Here is a 10580-nt window from a genome sequence, read left to right as displayed (position 1 = left end):
GTTAACGGCGTCTAACAGTCATCAAGTCACTGGAAAATCCTTAAATTAAAATTAGGTTTTGTATAAACAAGCTTGCATCCTATACCACATGTCCATTCATGACCTATAATTTACATGTTCCAAGCATGAACAATCATTCTTGCTTTATTATTGTAACACCCCCTCTAGAAGTATTATCTTCCAAAGAAAGATGTCACTAATTTGACTTACTAAGCATGCATGTATTTAAAAGCTTATAATTAATCACATAGAAACTTGAATTAAAACATCATTTATAAATTATAATGTTATGAAAATTCTCTTACATTAAAACTATCAGAATTGTGACAAAGGATGTCCAGAATACAAAAACATAAAACATAAAATCATAGGATGTGTAGTCGATTACATCAAAATTAAAACTGAATACATAGACTTAATAAAAGTCATAATACCAAAAAACCCCTTAACTCCTCTAATCTTGCTTACCACTGCTCACCTCATAACCATCATGATCACTTATACCTACACAAATAAAAGTAGTAGAGTGAATGATAAAACACTTAATAAGTAGGAGACTCTACTATTAACTTTTACATAATCCCAAATATGTCTTTATCTCGACCCATATTGTCTTTGTCATTTGGAGTTTGTCATTGCATTCCCATTAGGATGATGATAGGTCTTATATCTTATATTTATACTTATACTGATCTCGAGAACATTTAGGCTATATATTATAACTCTTAGGTTAGACTATGTTCCATTCAATTTCTAAGGAACCATTCTTTGAATCCTTCTTAATGTGACCATATCATTTCTAGGTGAAAACACTATCATCTAGAAGCTATGTCTTATAATTGTATACTAGGTCAATCAAATTTGATCAAATATACGAATTTGGCACTTTGGCCATATAAGCACTTGTTATGCAATCTACTCACCTATACCATTATTAGATTGTCAAACATCATCATAACTAGGTTTTACTTCAAGCTAGTACCCTACTATAGGTATGGTGTCTAACTATAAATGTGCCCTATTGTGAGCGATGTAGAGAGTTTATACTCATAGTGCCTCCTAGTAACTACCCTAAGATATCTAACATGCATGTATCTTAAGCCTCAAACCACCTCAGGCTTGTATTAACTTTCACCCTAATCATAACTCGTACCTTAATATAATCTCATCTCTTAGATACATTATGTACTATTGCATACCCAAAATATCTACACTATTCCTTAGGACAACCCGTGAACCTCTAGCCTAGTTCCCCTTCTCTTTCTTTATTTTGTCTTTCATACACGAGCGTGTCTCTTGGGATACATAAACATATATTTTTCCTTGTGCATGAGACACGACTATCCCCTTAAAGGCGTGTCTCTACTATGCTCTTTACATGGGCATGTTATCGTGCTATAGCATACACGACCTTTGTTCACCGTGGCCTCTTTACGTGTACACAAAATCAATTATACATGGGCATGAGTGTCTTTAGACACGGGTGTTGTTACACTTAGAATATACATGTGTATATTAATATTCATAGATATTTTACTATTTATTATTTTTATGTTTTATAAAAGAAAATATGGAAAAAAAGGAAGAGGGTTTGTGAAAATAGAGAAAAATCTCTTAATTACATTAAGAGAATGCAAATATGTTAAAGAAGGAACAGGAAACTGACTTGCAACTATCAACGTCAAAAGTAAAAATAGGAAAGAATTAGATTTAGCATAGAAAGAGATTGGGAAAGAATCTAACATTCTAGTTACTGCATGGAGAACGATATATAACGCCATTGAAGACATTAGAATAGAATCTCTCTTTCCTACAACAATTCACAAAGAAAGCTTTAACGATACAAAGGCGATAACCAAAAACTTGAAGAACACATACATAGTGACAATACAATCATTTAGATTTCCACATTTGACCATTATGTTGACATATATTTATTAATGTGTGCTTGTTCTTACTCTGTGTTGTCAAACTCTTTTATTCTAGGATCTAAAAGGAATTTGATGGTCCCTTAATTATATAGTAAATTTATTTTATGTTAATAATATCATGATGTTTTAAATCTAACGAATGGTAATTTATTGTTTGTAATAAGATAAAGACCCATCTTTACACATGTTAGTAAACTTTCATAGACTATCTAAAAGTAGGTACAAAATTAGTGTATGTATTCATTAAACATGGAAGCTTGATACTAAAAATAGATCAAATCTTTGTGGAATAAATAGAGTCGCAGAGCCATAACCTATTTCCATGGAACCTAATATAAACATTTGAAATTCACTAAGCTCAAATATATGCCAACTACAAGTAAGAATTTAGCTCAACCAACAAAGCTCACGTGTTTACTCAACTAACTCCTAAACACTCTTGGCAATCTCTTTACCTATATCTTAAACTTTCATAAGCATCTATTTTGTTCAAGATATAGTTTAAGAACCCTTGAACCTTTTATATCAAAATCTATTTAGCTATTAAAGTCAAAATCTCTTCAATGTAATCACGTCCCATAATTTGTATAAAAAGACAAACCGATTAGAAAACTTGAAAGAAAGTCAAAGAAAACAAATATAGTACTAAGCTCCAAAACAAAAAATATATTTTAAAAAATATAGGATAAATCTTGTATATGAAAAATTAAATATTCAAGTTATTACAAAGACGAAAGAGATAAAGCCCTTCAAAAAAAAAAAAATTAAATCCGTTATCAAAATTTTGACTTATACTCAAAATAAGACAAATTATCTCTTTTTATTATAAAATCTTATTAGGATAAATATGGACAAAATCAAATAAACAATGACTAAGATAATATCATATATGATCAATATTTAATTGGAATATAAATAAAATTAAATATCTTTAAGATATGGTCAATATTAAAAAATTAATATTATCTCTAAATAATGTCATATTAAGAGATAATTATCAAAATAATATCATATCGAAAGATAACAATTAGAATAATATTGCATAAGAAGATAAGTATGAAAATAATATCATATCATTAATGTCATATCTAGAACAATAAAATTATATGTATCCATTTTATGTACATAAATAGATATATACTTATATATATCATTAATTAATTGAGTGATTTTGAATTAAAAATAAAGTAACACTCAATCACATTACGATATATCATCCGTATATTTAAAAGTAAATATATATAGTATTGTTTTATCTAAAAAAATATTCGTACTTAAAAATTATGGTCGCATAACATAACATATGTGCACACAAGCTTGTGGAAACACAAGCTAAAAAATGTGATTATAAATATTCATGATTTGTCAAATGCATTCACACTTTGTGACACATATAATAAACTAATTTAATTCGACTCTCAACCATTATATTTGTAAGTTTATAAAGATATGTAATCTTATAGTAAAAGTTATTTTATAATAGTCCTAGGAGTAATACTCATGCTCCTTTTTTACTGATTGTTCTCTTTGAATAAGCTTTCAAAAATACAAACTCAAGCTCAGGAGAATGCTTCAATACGAGATGAGTCAAAATACTGTCCAACAATTTCCATCTTGACAAGTTTTTTGCTTGAACAACGATATAAAATCAAAAAAAAAAAAAACTTCACCATATAATTCTATGCATATTCCCTAATGAAATATTAAAGTTCTTATCCTGATTAATCTGTCCTTTTATTTAGAGCCAAAATATTACCTATTCAACTATTCATTAACATATTAAAGTTACTTAAGACAACACATCAATTAGAACGAAAATTTTGAAATATCATCTGAGAAGGATGGTGGCACCATTCATACGATTATGTTCATTTTTACTAGCAACAAATGGCATGTGCCAGAATTTATCTCACCAACATCACTGTTTAAAAAAATTGATTCCATCTGCTCCCTTAAAATTCACTTGACAAAAAACTCTTGAAAAATCAACTGATGAAAAACACATCGTGAGGCTCTTACCCAAGTAATTTTAAAAAGTAATTTTATGTGTACCCATTTAATTAGATGTTATTTTATCTTTAATTCATAATTATCCAATCATATAATAACAAAATAAGTGTGTATCCAATCATAATTATCCATTTGATTAGATGTATATTCAAAATGAGTACACATATATTTATTAAATTTTAAACTAGTACAAACAAGTCAAATATAAAAATTAATTATTACATGAAAAGAATTATTAATAAAAAAATATTTTAATATTTGAAAGTTAAGGAAGTCTTAATTACTATTAGTTTGGTGATTGAAGTCTCAAAGAGGTAATTAAACGGGAAACTGTTGAAAGAATTATAAGAAGTATGTATATTCCATTTTGATATATTTAGCAAAATATTTTCATAAATGTTTTATGTATAAGTAATTTATTTTTCTATGAATTATAAATTAAGTGTTATGTGTTTTATTATATGATTAATTGATCAACATTTGTCGCTTTGATGATATACAATTTTTTGTTTTTTTGTTTTTAATTTTTATTCTTATAATCTAATTGTTTATGTGTTAATTTCCTCTTCATTGTATACACAATTATTGAAGAATAAGTACATATATATAGTGGGTTTGGCATAAAGGTTTTAACCATTTTGAAGTTACCTAGGATAATTAAGATTTCAATAATTCTATTTAAATATAGTTCATAGGTGTTTAAATAATCCACCTTAACCCTTAAAAAATATAAGGATATTATGGTGAAGGCCATGTTTTTCTAGTTCAAGTAAACTCTTTTGTTAACGAAAATATTCTAACAAGTAAATTCTCTTATTAATAAAAATATGCATCAAAGAGGTACGGAAAAATATCCAATGAGGGAATTCAACTTCGTTGAAATTCTTAACATATAATTTTTTGTAATAAGAAAATTCATCCAAGCTTTTAATAAATAATATTTTTGCATATTATCTTTAACTTCAATTTCTACATCCTTTGTAGTAATGTTTTTGGAACCGAACCAAATATTGATCTGATGAAGGGGTAATTAAACCGGTAGACTGTTTAAAAATAATATTCTAAATAATTTTATATAATTAATTAATAAATATATAATCTATATTATTTTAAAAGAATAATAAACTTATTTTAATGGTATATATTTTTAAAATTAATAAGTAAGGTTTTAGATTCAAGTCTCAATAATAAATTTTTTAAAAATTAATTTTTTCTATTAATTCGAACTTAATCAGCTCAATTCAATTTGATATAACTTTAAAAACAATTTTGAGATGAATTGTATCATTTTTCTCAATAAATGATGGTCAGATTGATTAATTCAATCCGATTTTTAAAACCATACATTGTAATACATAGATTTCAACAAGAGAAAGAAATCTACTAAAGCAACGTTACCTTAAGTCATCTTAAATAAAAATTTCATCATAAAACGGTAAAATAAATTCACAACTCTTGAACAACCTTGAGAATCGGAATGCCTTGAAATAATAGAAGGTGAAATCGCCGTAAACCAAAAAATAAAATAGAGAGAAAGAGATTTTTACCCTGAAGAAAATTCTACATGGACATATTTAATTTTTATATTATATGTTATAAAATAATAATTTACTAAGCTTAAAGTCATTCCTACTATGTAACAAAGGGTAATCTTTATTGTATATGTTGAGAAAACTGTTTGCTTGAAGTGGGCAATTAGTCTGTTTAAGAAGATAGTGGAGTGGCTCCATTTCTTATTCACATACATCCCTTAGAATAAGGAAATGAGTCCTACAAATGGCCATAAAATAGACAGGATAATGGTAATGCGCGCATGGCCCCAATAGTGATGGGATGACCCTACGCCACCTGATTATGTTTATATCAAAACACATATATTTGGCAAGAATAACACATGTGGATCAGCCTATATCACGAAAAAAAATGAAATAAAATAAAATACCATCAAATCAATAGTTACATTTCTTATTTGTATGTGGGTAGATTTAATTTGATAAATTCAAAGTGGGACTATTTCAATTGTCTTCATCAGTAGCCATTCATGAATTATAAATAGATTCAAGATAAGGACCGTCATATTAGGTTGAGCAGAAATTTACAATTATTGAATTAGAAAAATTAAAAATTTTATTTTAATATATTATTAAAAGATATTTGATATATACTTTTTTATATTTAGATTTTTTTTTTTTTTTTGCCCCTTATGGGTTATTTGTATATATTTGCAATGTAATTACTTTTGCTTTTTGGTTTGGATCTACAATTTTTTTCTTCTTTTATTCGTTAAACATGCTCATGCACGTTTAAATTCTCCAAACTCTAAATCACAAAGTTCATATGGAGATCATAATGACTTTCCACCTATTTTGTACTTAAATTATTTTATCTTTATGCCTCGAAATACTAAATTTGCCATCAGATTATCGTTCCAAATCGATACCTGCATGCAGGCTGAGATTTGTGTGTTGACTAATTTTCTGATTGAAGAAATCAAAATCGATGTGCTCAAAAGTATATTGGCTTTTACTTTTTGTTAATGTGATTTTAGAACTTTACATATTGTAATTTAATGAATTATAATTTAATATTTCATGTAGATAATAAATATAAAGTGGTTCCTGCCGCCGCAACCCTGCCCAGCAAATTTTTTTTCTTTAAAAAAATGTTGTATATTTGGTTATACTAAGTAATTAAAATTTTAATTTTAATAATTATAATTATTAGTTTTATGAACTGAATCAGATAATCAAGAATTTAATTATAAATTATTATTAAAAAATGTAAATATTTACCCATTTATATTTGAAATTATCTTTGGAGACTTTCATTAAAACATATCATGATCACCTTCCCCGGGGCTCAGAAAAATTTGAAGCCCACGTAGTTCAAACAAACATCAATAAGTATTGGTATATTTTCCTTAAATAATGGCAACATTTTGGGACCTTTCATTCTTGTATTCGACATAAATACAAAATACAGGTAAATGGATGGTCAGTAATGTCTCATTCTGCCTACATGGCAAAATTTCAAGTGGGTTTGCTCTAATAAAATTTTCAACTAAGAATCTTATTGTACCAAATAATTTGTCACCTTTTTTTTTTAAATTTGCTAGTGCCAAGGAAAACTCTTCAACTTAATATTCTCACTTCATGCTTGGTGGGAAATTAGTTATGCTTTTCCTTTCATTATTTACTCTTATTAATTATTATTCTAGATCAAGAATTCTTCACCATTTAACTGTGATTTAATCTTGTGGAAAAAATGATAACAAAAGGTTATCATGTAAACAAGGTCCGATTATCTTTTTATCTTAATAACGAAGTAAATTTGAGGCCGATATCTTTGATAAATTAAAATAAATGTTCTCACCATTTTATTGTACTATATGTGTTGATATTTTGTTGGATGAATCCGAAAAATACTAAATAAGCAACACAATATAATGACAGGATAACACACATTCAATTTTAAACATTTTTATTTTAAAAGAGAATTTAATTTTTTAATTAAATTATGTGTACACACTTTGAGTATATAAAATAAAATTACAGATAACATGTCATCGTATGATTGAGTGATTTTAGATTAAAAATAAAATAACACCTAATCACATAATGACACATAATCCGTATATTTATTTCGTGTATTCAAAATGTATATATATAACATTGCTATTTGTTTACCTTCCTCAATGATTATTATTGAATAACTATAATGAGGGATAACATCATCATATTTTTATTTTGTTTATAAAGAGAAAATAGATGTAAATTAAATTATAACCCTAAATTTTTAAATATGAGCCAAGTCATTTTACACCTTTAAATTCAGGCATTATACATTAGTTAGACCTTGAAGGTTTTAAAATTCAGTGGGAATAAATTTAAAACATTAGAAAAAGTGATTTCCAGCTTTATAATATTCAGAGCAAGACAACTTTCTTATGATTTTCACAACTCTACAAGCCCATACTTTATGAGAAAAGGAATAATATAAATCTAAATCTAGTTGTTCATGTTATTCCTCACAGTCTGTCATAGTGTTGTTTGGGCATTTTCAGGTTGGCCTTTTTTTTTTTGTGACCATTCATTCCATCTCAATCTCTTTGATTTATTATAAGTTTGCTGCATTAACGACTGGTACTACTTCTTGTCCCTCTTCCCAATAAAGCTTCTTTCTTTCCTTCTGCATTTGCATATGCATCACCTTGTAAATGGTTTCTTTCCATTAAAGATGAAATGGGACACTTGAGATTGAAAATCCCATTTTTATCCTTGAAAAATCTTGGGAATTAAGCATATTTGATGAGGGTATAATGGTCTTTTCATAGTAAGGGTGCTCTGTAAATAAAAATGAAGAAATGGGCAATCCAAAAATTGAATAAATCTTTTTGGGTTTGATTTGAGTGGATGAAATGATGAAGCACCTGTGGTTTTATGTCTTTTGCTTTACGTGAAGATATGTCTTTATCTCTTCTTTCCTTCAACATAGCTTTGGGAAATCCAATCAAAATCAATCTTTTTTTTTCTGTCAAGTAGACAGTATACATTGCTAGACACATAGCTTTAATTACTTCCAATAAATCTCTTTCACAAATTTATATATGTTCTTTACAAGACATGTTAGGAGTTATGATTCTTAATTTATACACAAAATTAAATTAAATTATGTGGGATATTACTTAGTCCTTCTGTATTCCTTTCTTTCACAGGATAACTGCATCCACTTAATCTGTGCCTTGGAAATTTGAGTATTAAATTTGTTGCCTTAAATGGGCACTCAATTGGGTATGTTGTTCTTGTAACATTCTTTTCAAAGCTCACCATAACTCTCAACTCAATCACTCTCTCTCATTTAAGTCTTCCTACCCAAGCCCACATGCAATGTTGGACAACACATCATTGCACTATACATACAAATTTAACCTTACCAAACTGAAACGATAACTTATTATTATGTGATATAATTATTTATTTTATCTTTCACTTCAAAATTACTCAATTAAATACTATCATATTTATATTATATAAATAAGTTTATATAATTTGTCTATTCATGTTATGTTACTCATATCTCAATTATGTACCTTTAAATAATAAAACGAATATTTTTATATAAAGTAGATTATGCTAAGTTAATATTTTTTCACCCATAATCTTACATGAAAAAATAAATTAAAAAATATAACTACACGTATAGCAATCAAAGCTTATATAAACAAGGCAATAAATAATAATGGGTAGTTTCTAAATGTGAAGAGTGTTGAAACTAGATAAAAATTTTGTAATTGACCATTGTACTTTAAAACACAATGATTGAAGAAAATGGTAGTCCATCGAAGTTCTAGCCGACCCAAATGATGTGGGCTTCTATGACCCAAGACCAAAAATGTAGCTGTCTTTAAGGCCCTCTGGTCACCTATGAAACTATATTTCAAATGTACCTCATTAAAAAGCTTAAGAGAAATGTTTAACTTCTAACAACACCGCCTTTAATTTGAAAATCTTTTCAATTAAACCTTTCTTTTTTAACCATAAACTTACATGTCAGCAGAAAATTTATTTCATGAATTCTTACATCCAATATTGATAATTAGATACTTCTCTATAAGTTATATTACTTTTCCCGTTAATTTAAAAGTTAAAAACTGTTTTATCCTTTTCAAAAGCTTTAATCTGTTTGAAATGTGGGTTTAAAATATTAAGTGACACAGTGGATCTAAAAGGAGTGTACTTAATTTAGGGATATATATTAATTAAAATAAGGCCAGAAAACTTATTCGCACTCAAAGTTTGGTGTATTTCCAAATTCACAATTGTAAGACTTCAACACTTAAATACCCATTATTTTATTAAAATTCTTAATTACGGTTACGGATAAAATTGTTATTTAAGTAAAAATTAAAAAAAATAAAATTTATCTCATTTATCTCCTCTTAATTTAAAAAACTAACAATTTCTCTCACCTAAAAGTTAGAAAAATTACCATTTCTTCTTAGGTTATTTTCTCTCCTCCAACCACCTCCTCTATTCCAGCCAACGACCAGTGCTTCCCATCCATCTTCTCATGTCGAGCACTTGGGAAAAATCGTCTACAATCGAAGAAATGAACAAATACAAATTTGTCTTTGTTCGATGAGGAGACAAAGATGAATCTTGGATAGACAAAGATGATTCGTCTTCGTCCATCCAGACGATACTCAAATGATGGACATCTTTGTCCAAGTGTTATCTGGATGGATGAAGAGAAATCGTCTTTGTTTGCTTGAGGAGACGAAGACTATCTCCTTAGACAAAGGCGAATTCATCTTTTTATTGAACGAAGACGGATCCATCTTCGTCCATTTCTTTGACCATTGACAGCTTCTCCCAAGCGGTTGACATGGGAAGATGGGTGGAAAACACTGGCTATCGGTCAGAATAAAGGAGGTGGTTGAAAAAAAGAAAAAAACCTATGAATAAATTGTAACTTTTCTACCCTTTGGTTGGGGGGAAATAGTTAATTTTTTAAACTAAAGTGGGTAAATGAGATAAATTTTAGTTTTGTTAATTTTTACTTAATTAACAATTTTACTTTTAACTCTAACTGAAAATTTTAACAGAATAGTAAATATTTGAGTTTTTGAAATCTTATAAG

The sequence above is a fragment of the Mangifera indica genome, chromosome 15 (assembly GCF_011075055.1).
Source record: "Mangifera indica cultivar Alphonso chromosome 15, CATAS_Mindica_2.1, whole genome shotgun sequence".
NCBI lineage: Eukaryota > Viridiplantae > Streptophyta > Magnoliopsida > Sapindales > Anacardiaceae > Mangifera > Mangifera indica.
Note: the sequence above shows the minus strand (reverse complement) of the source record.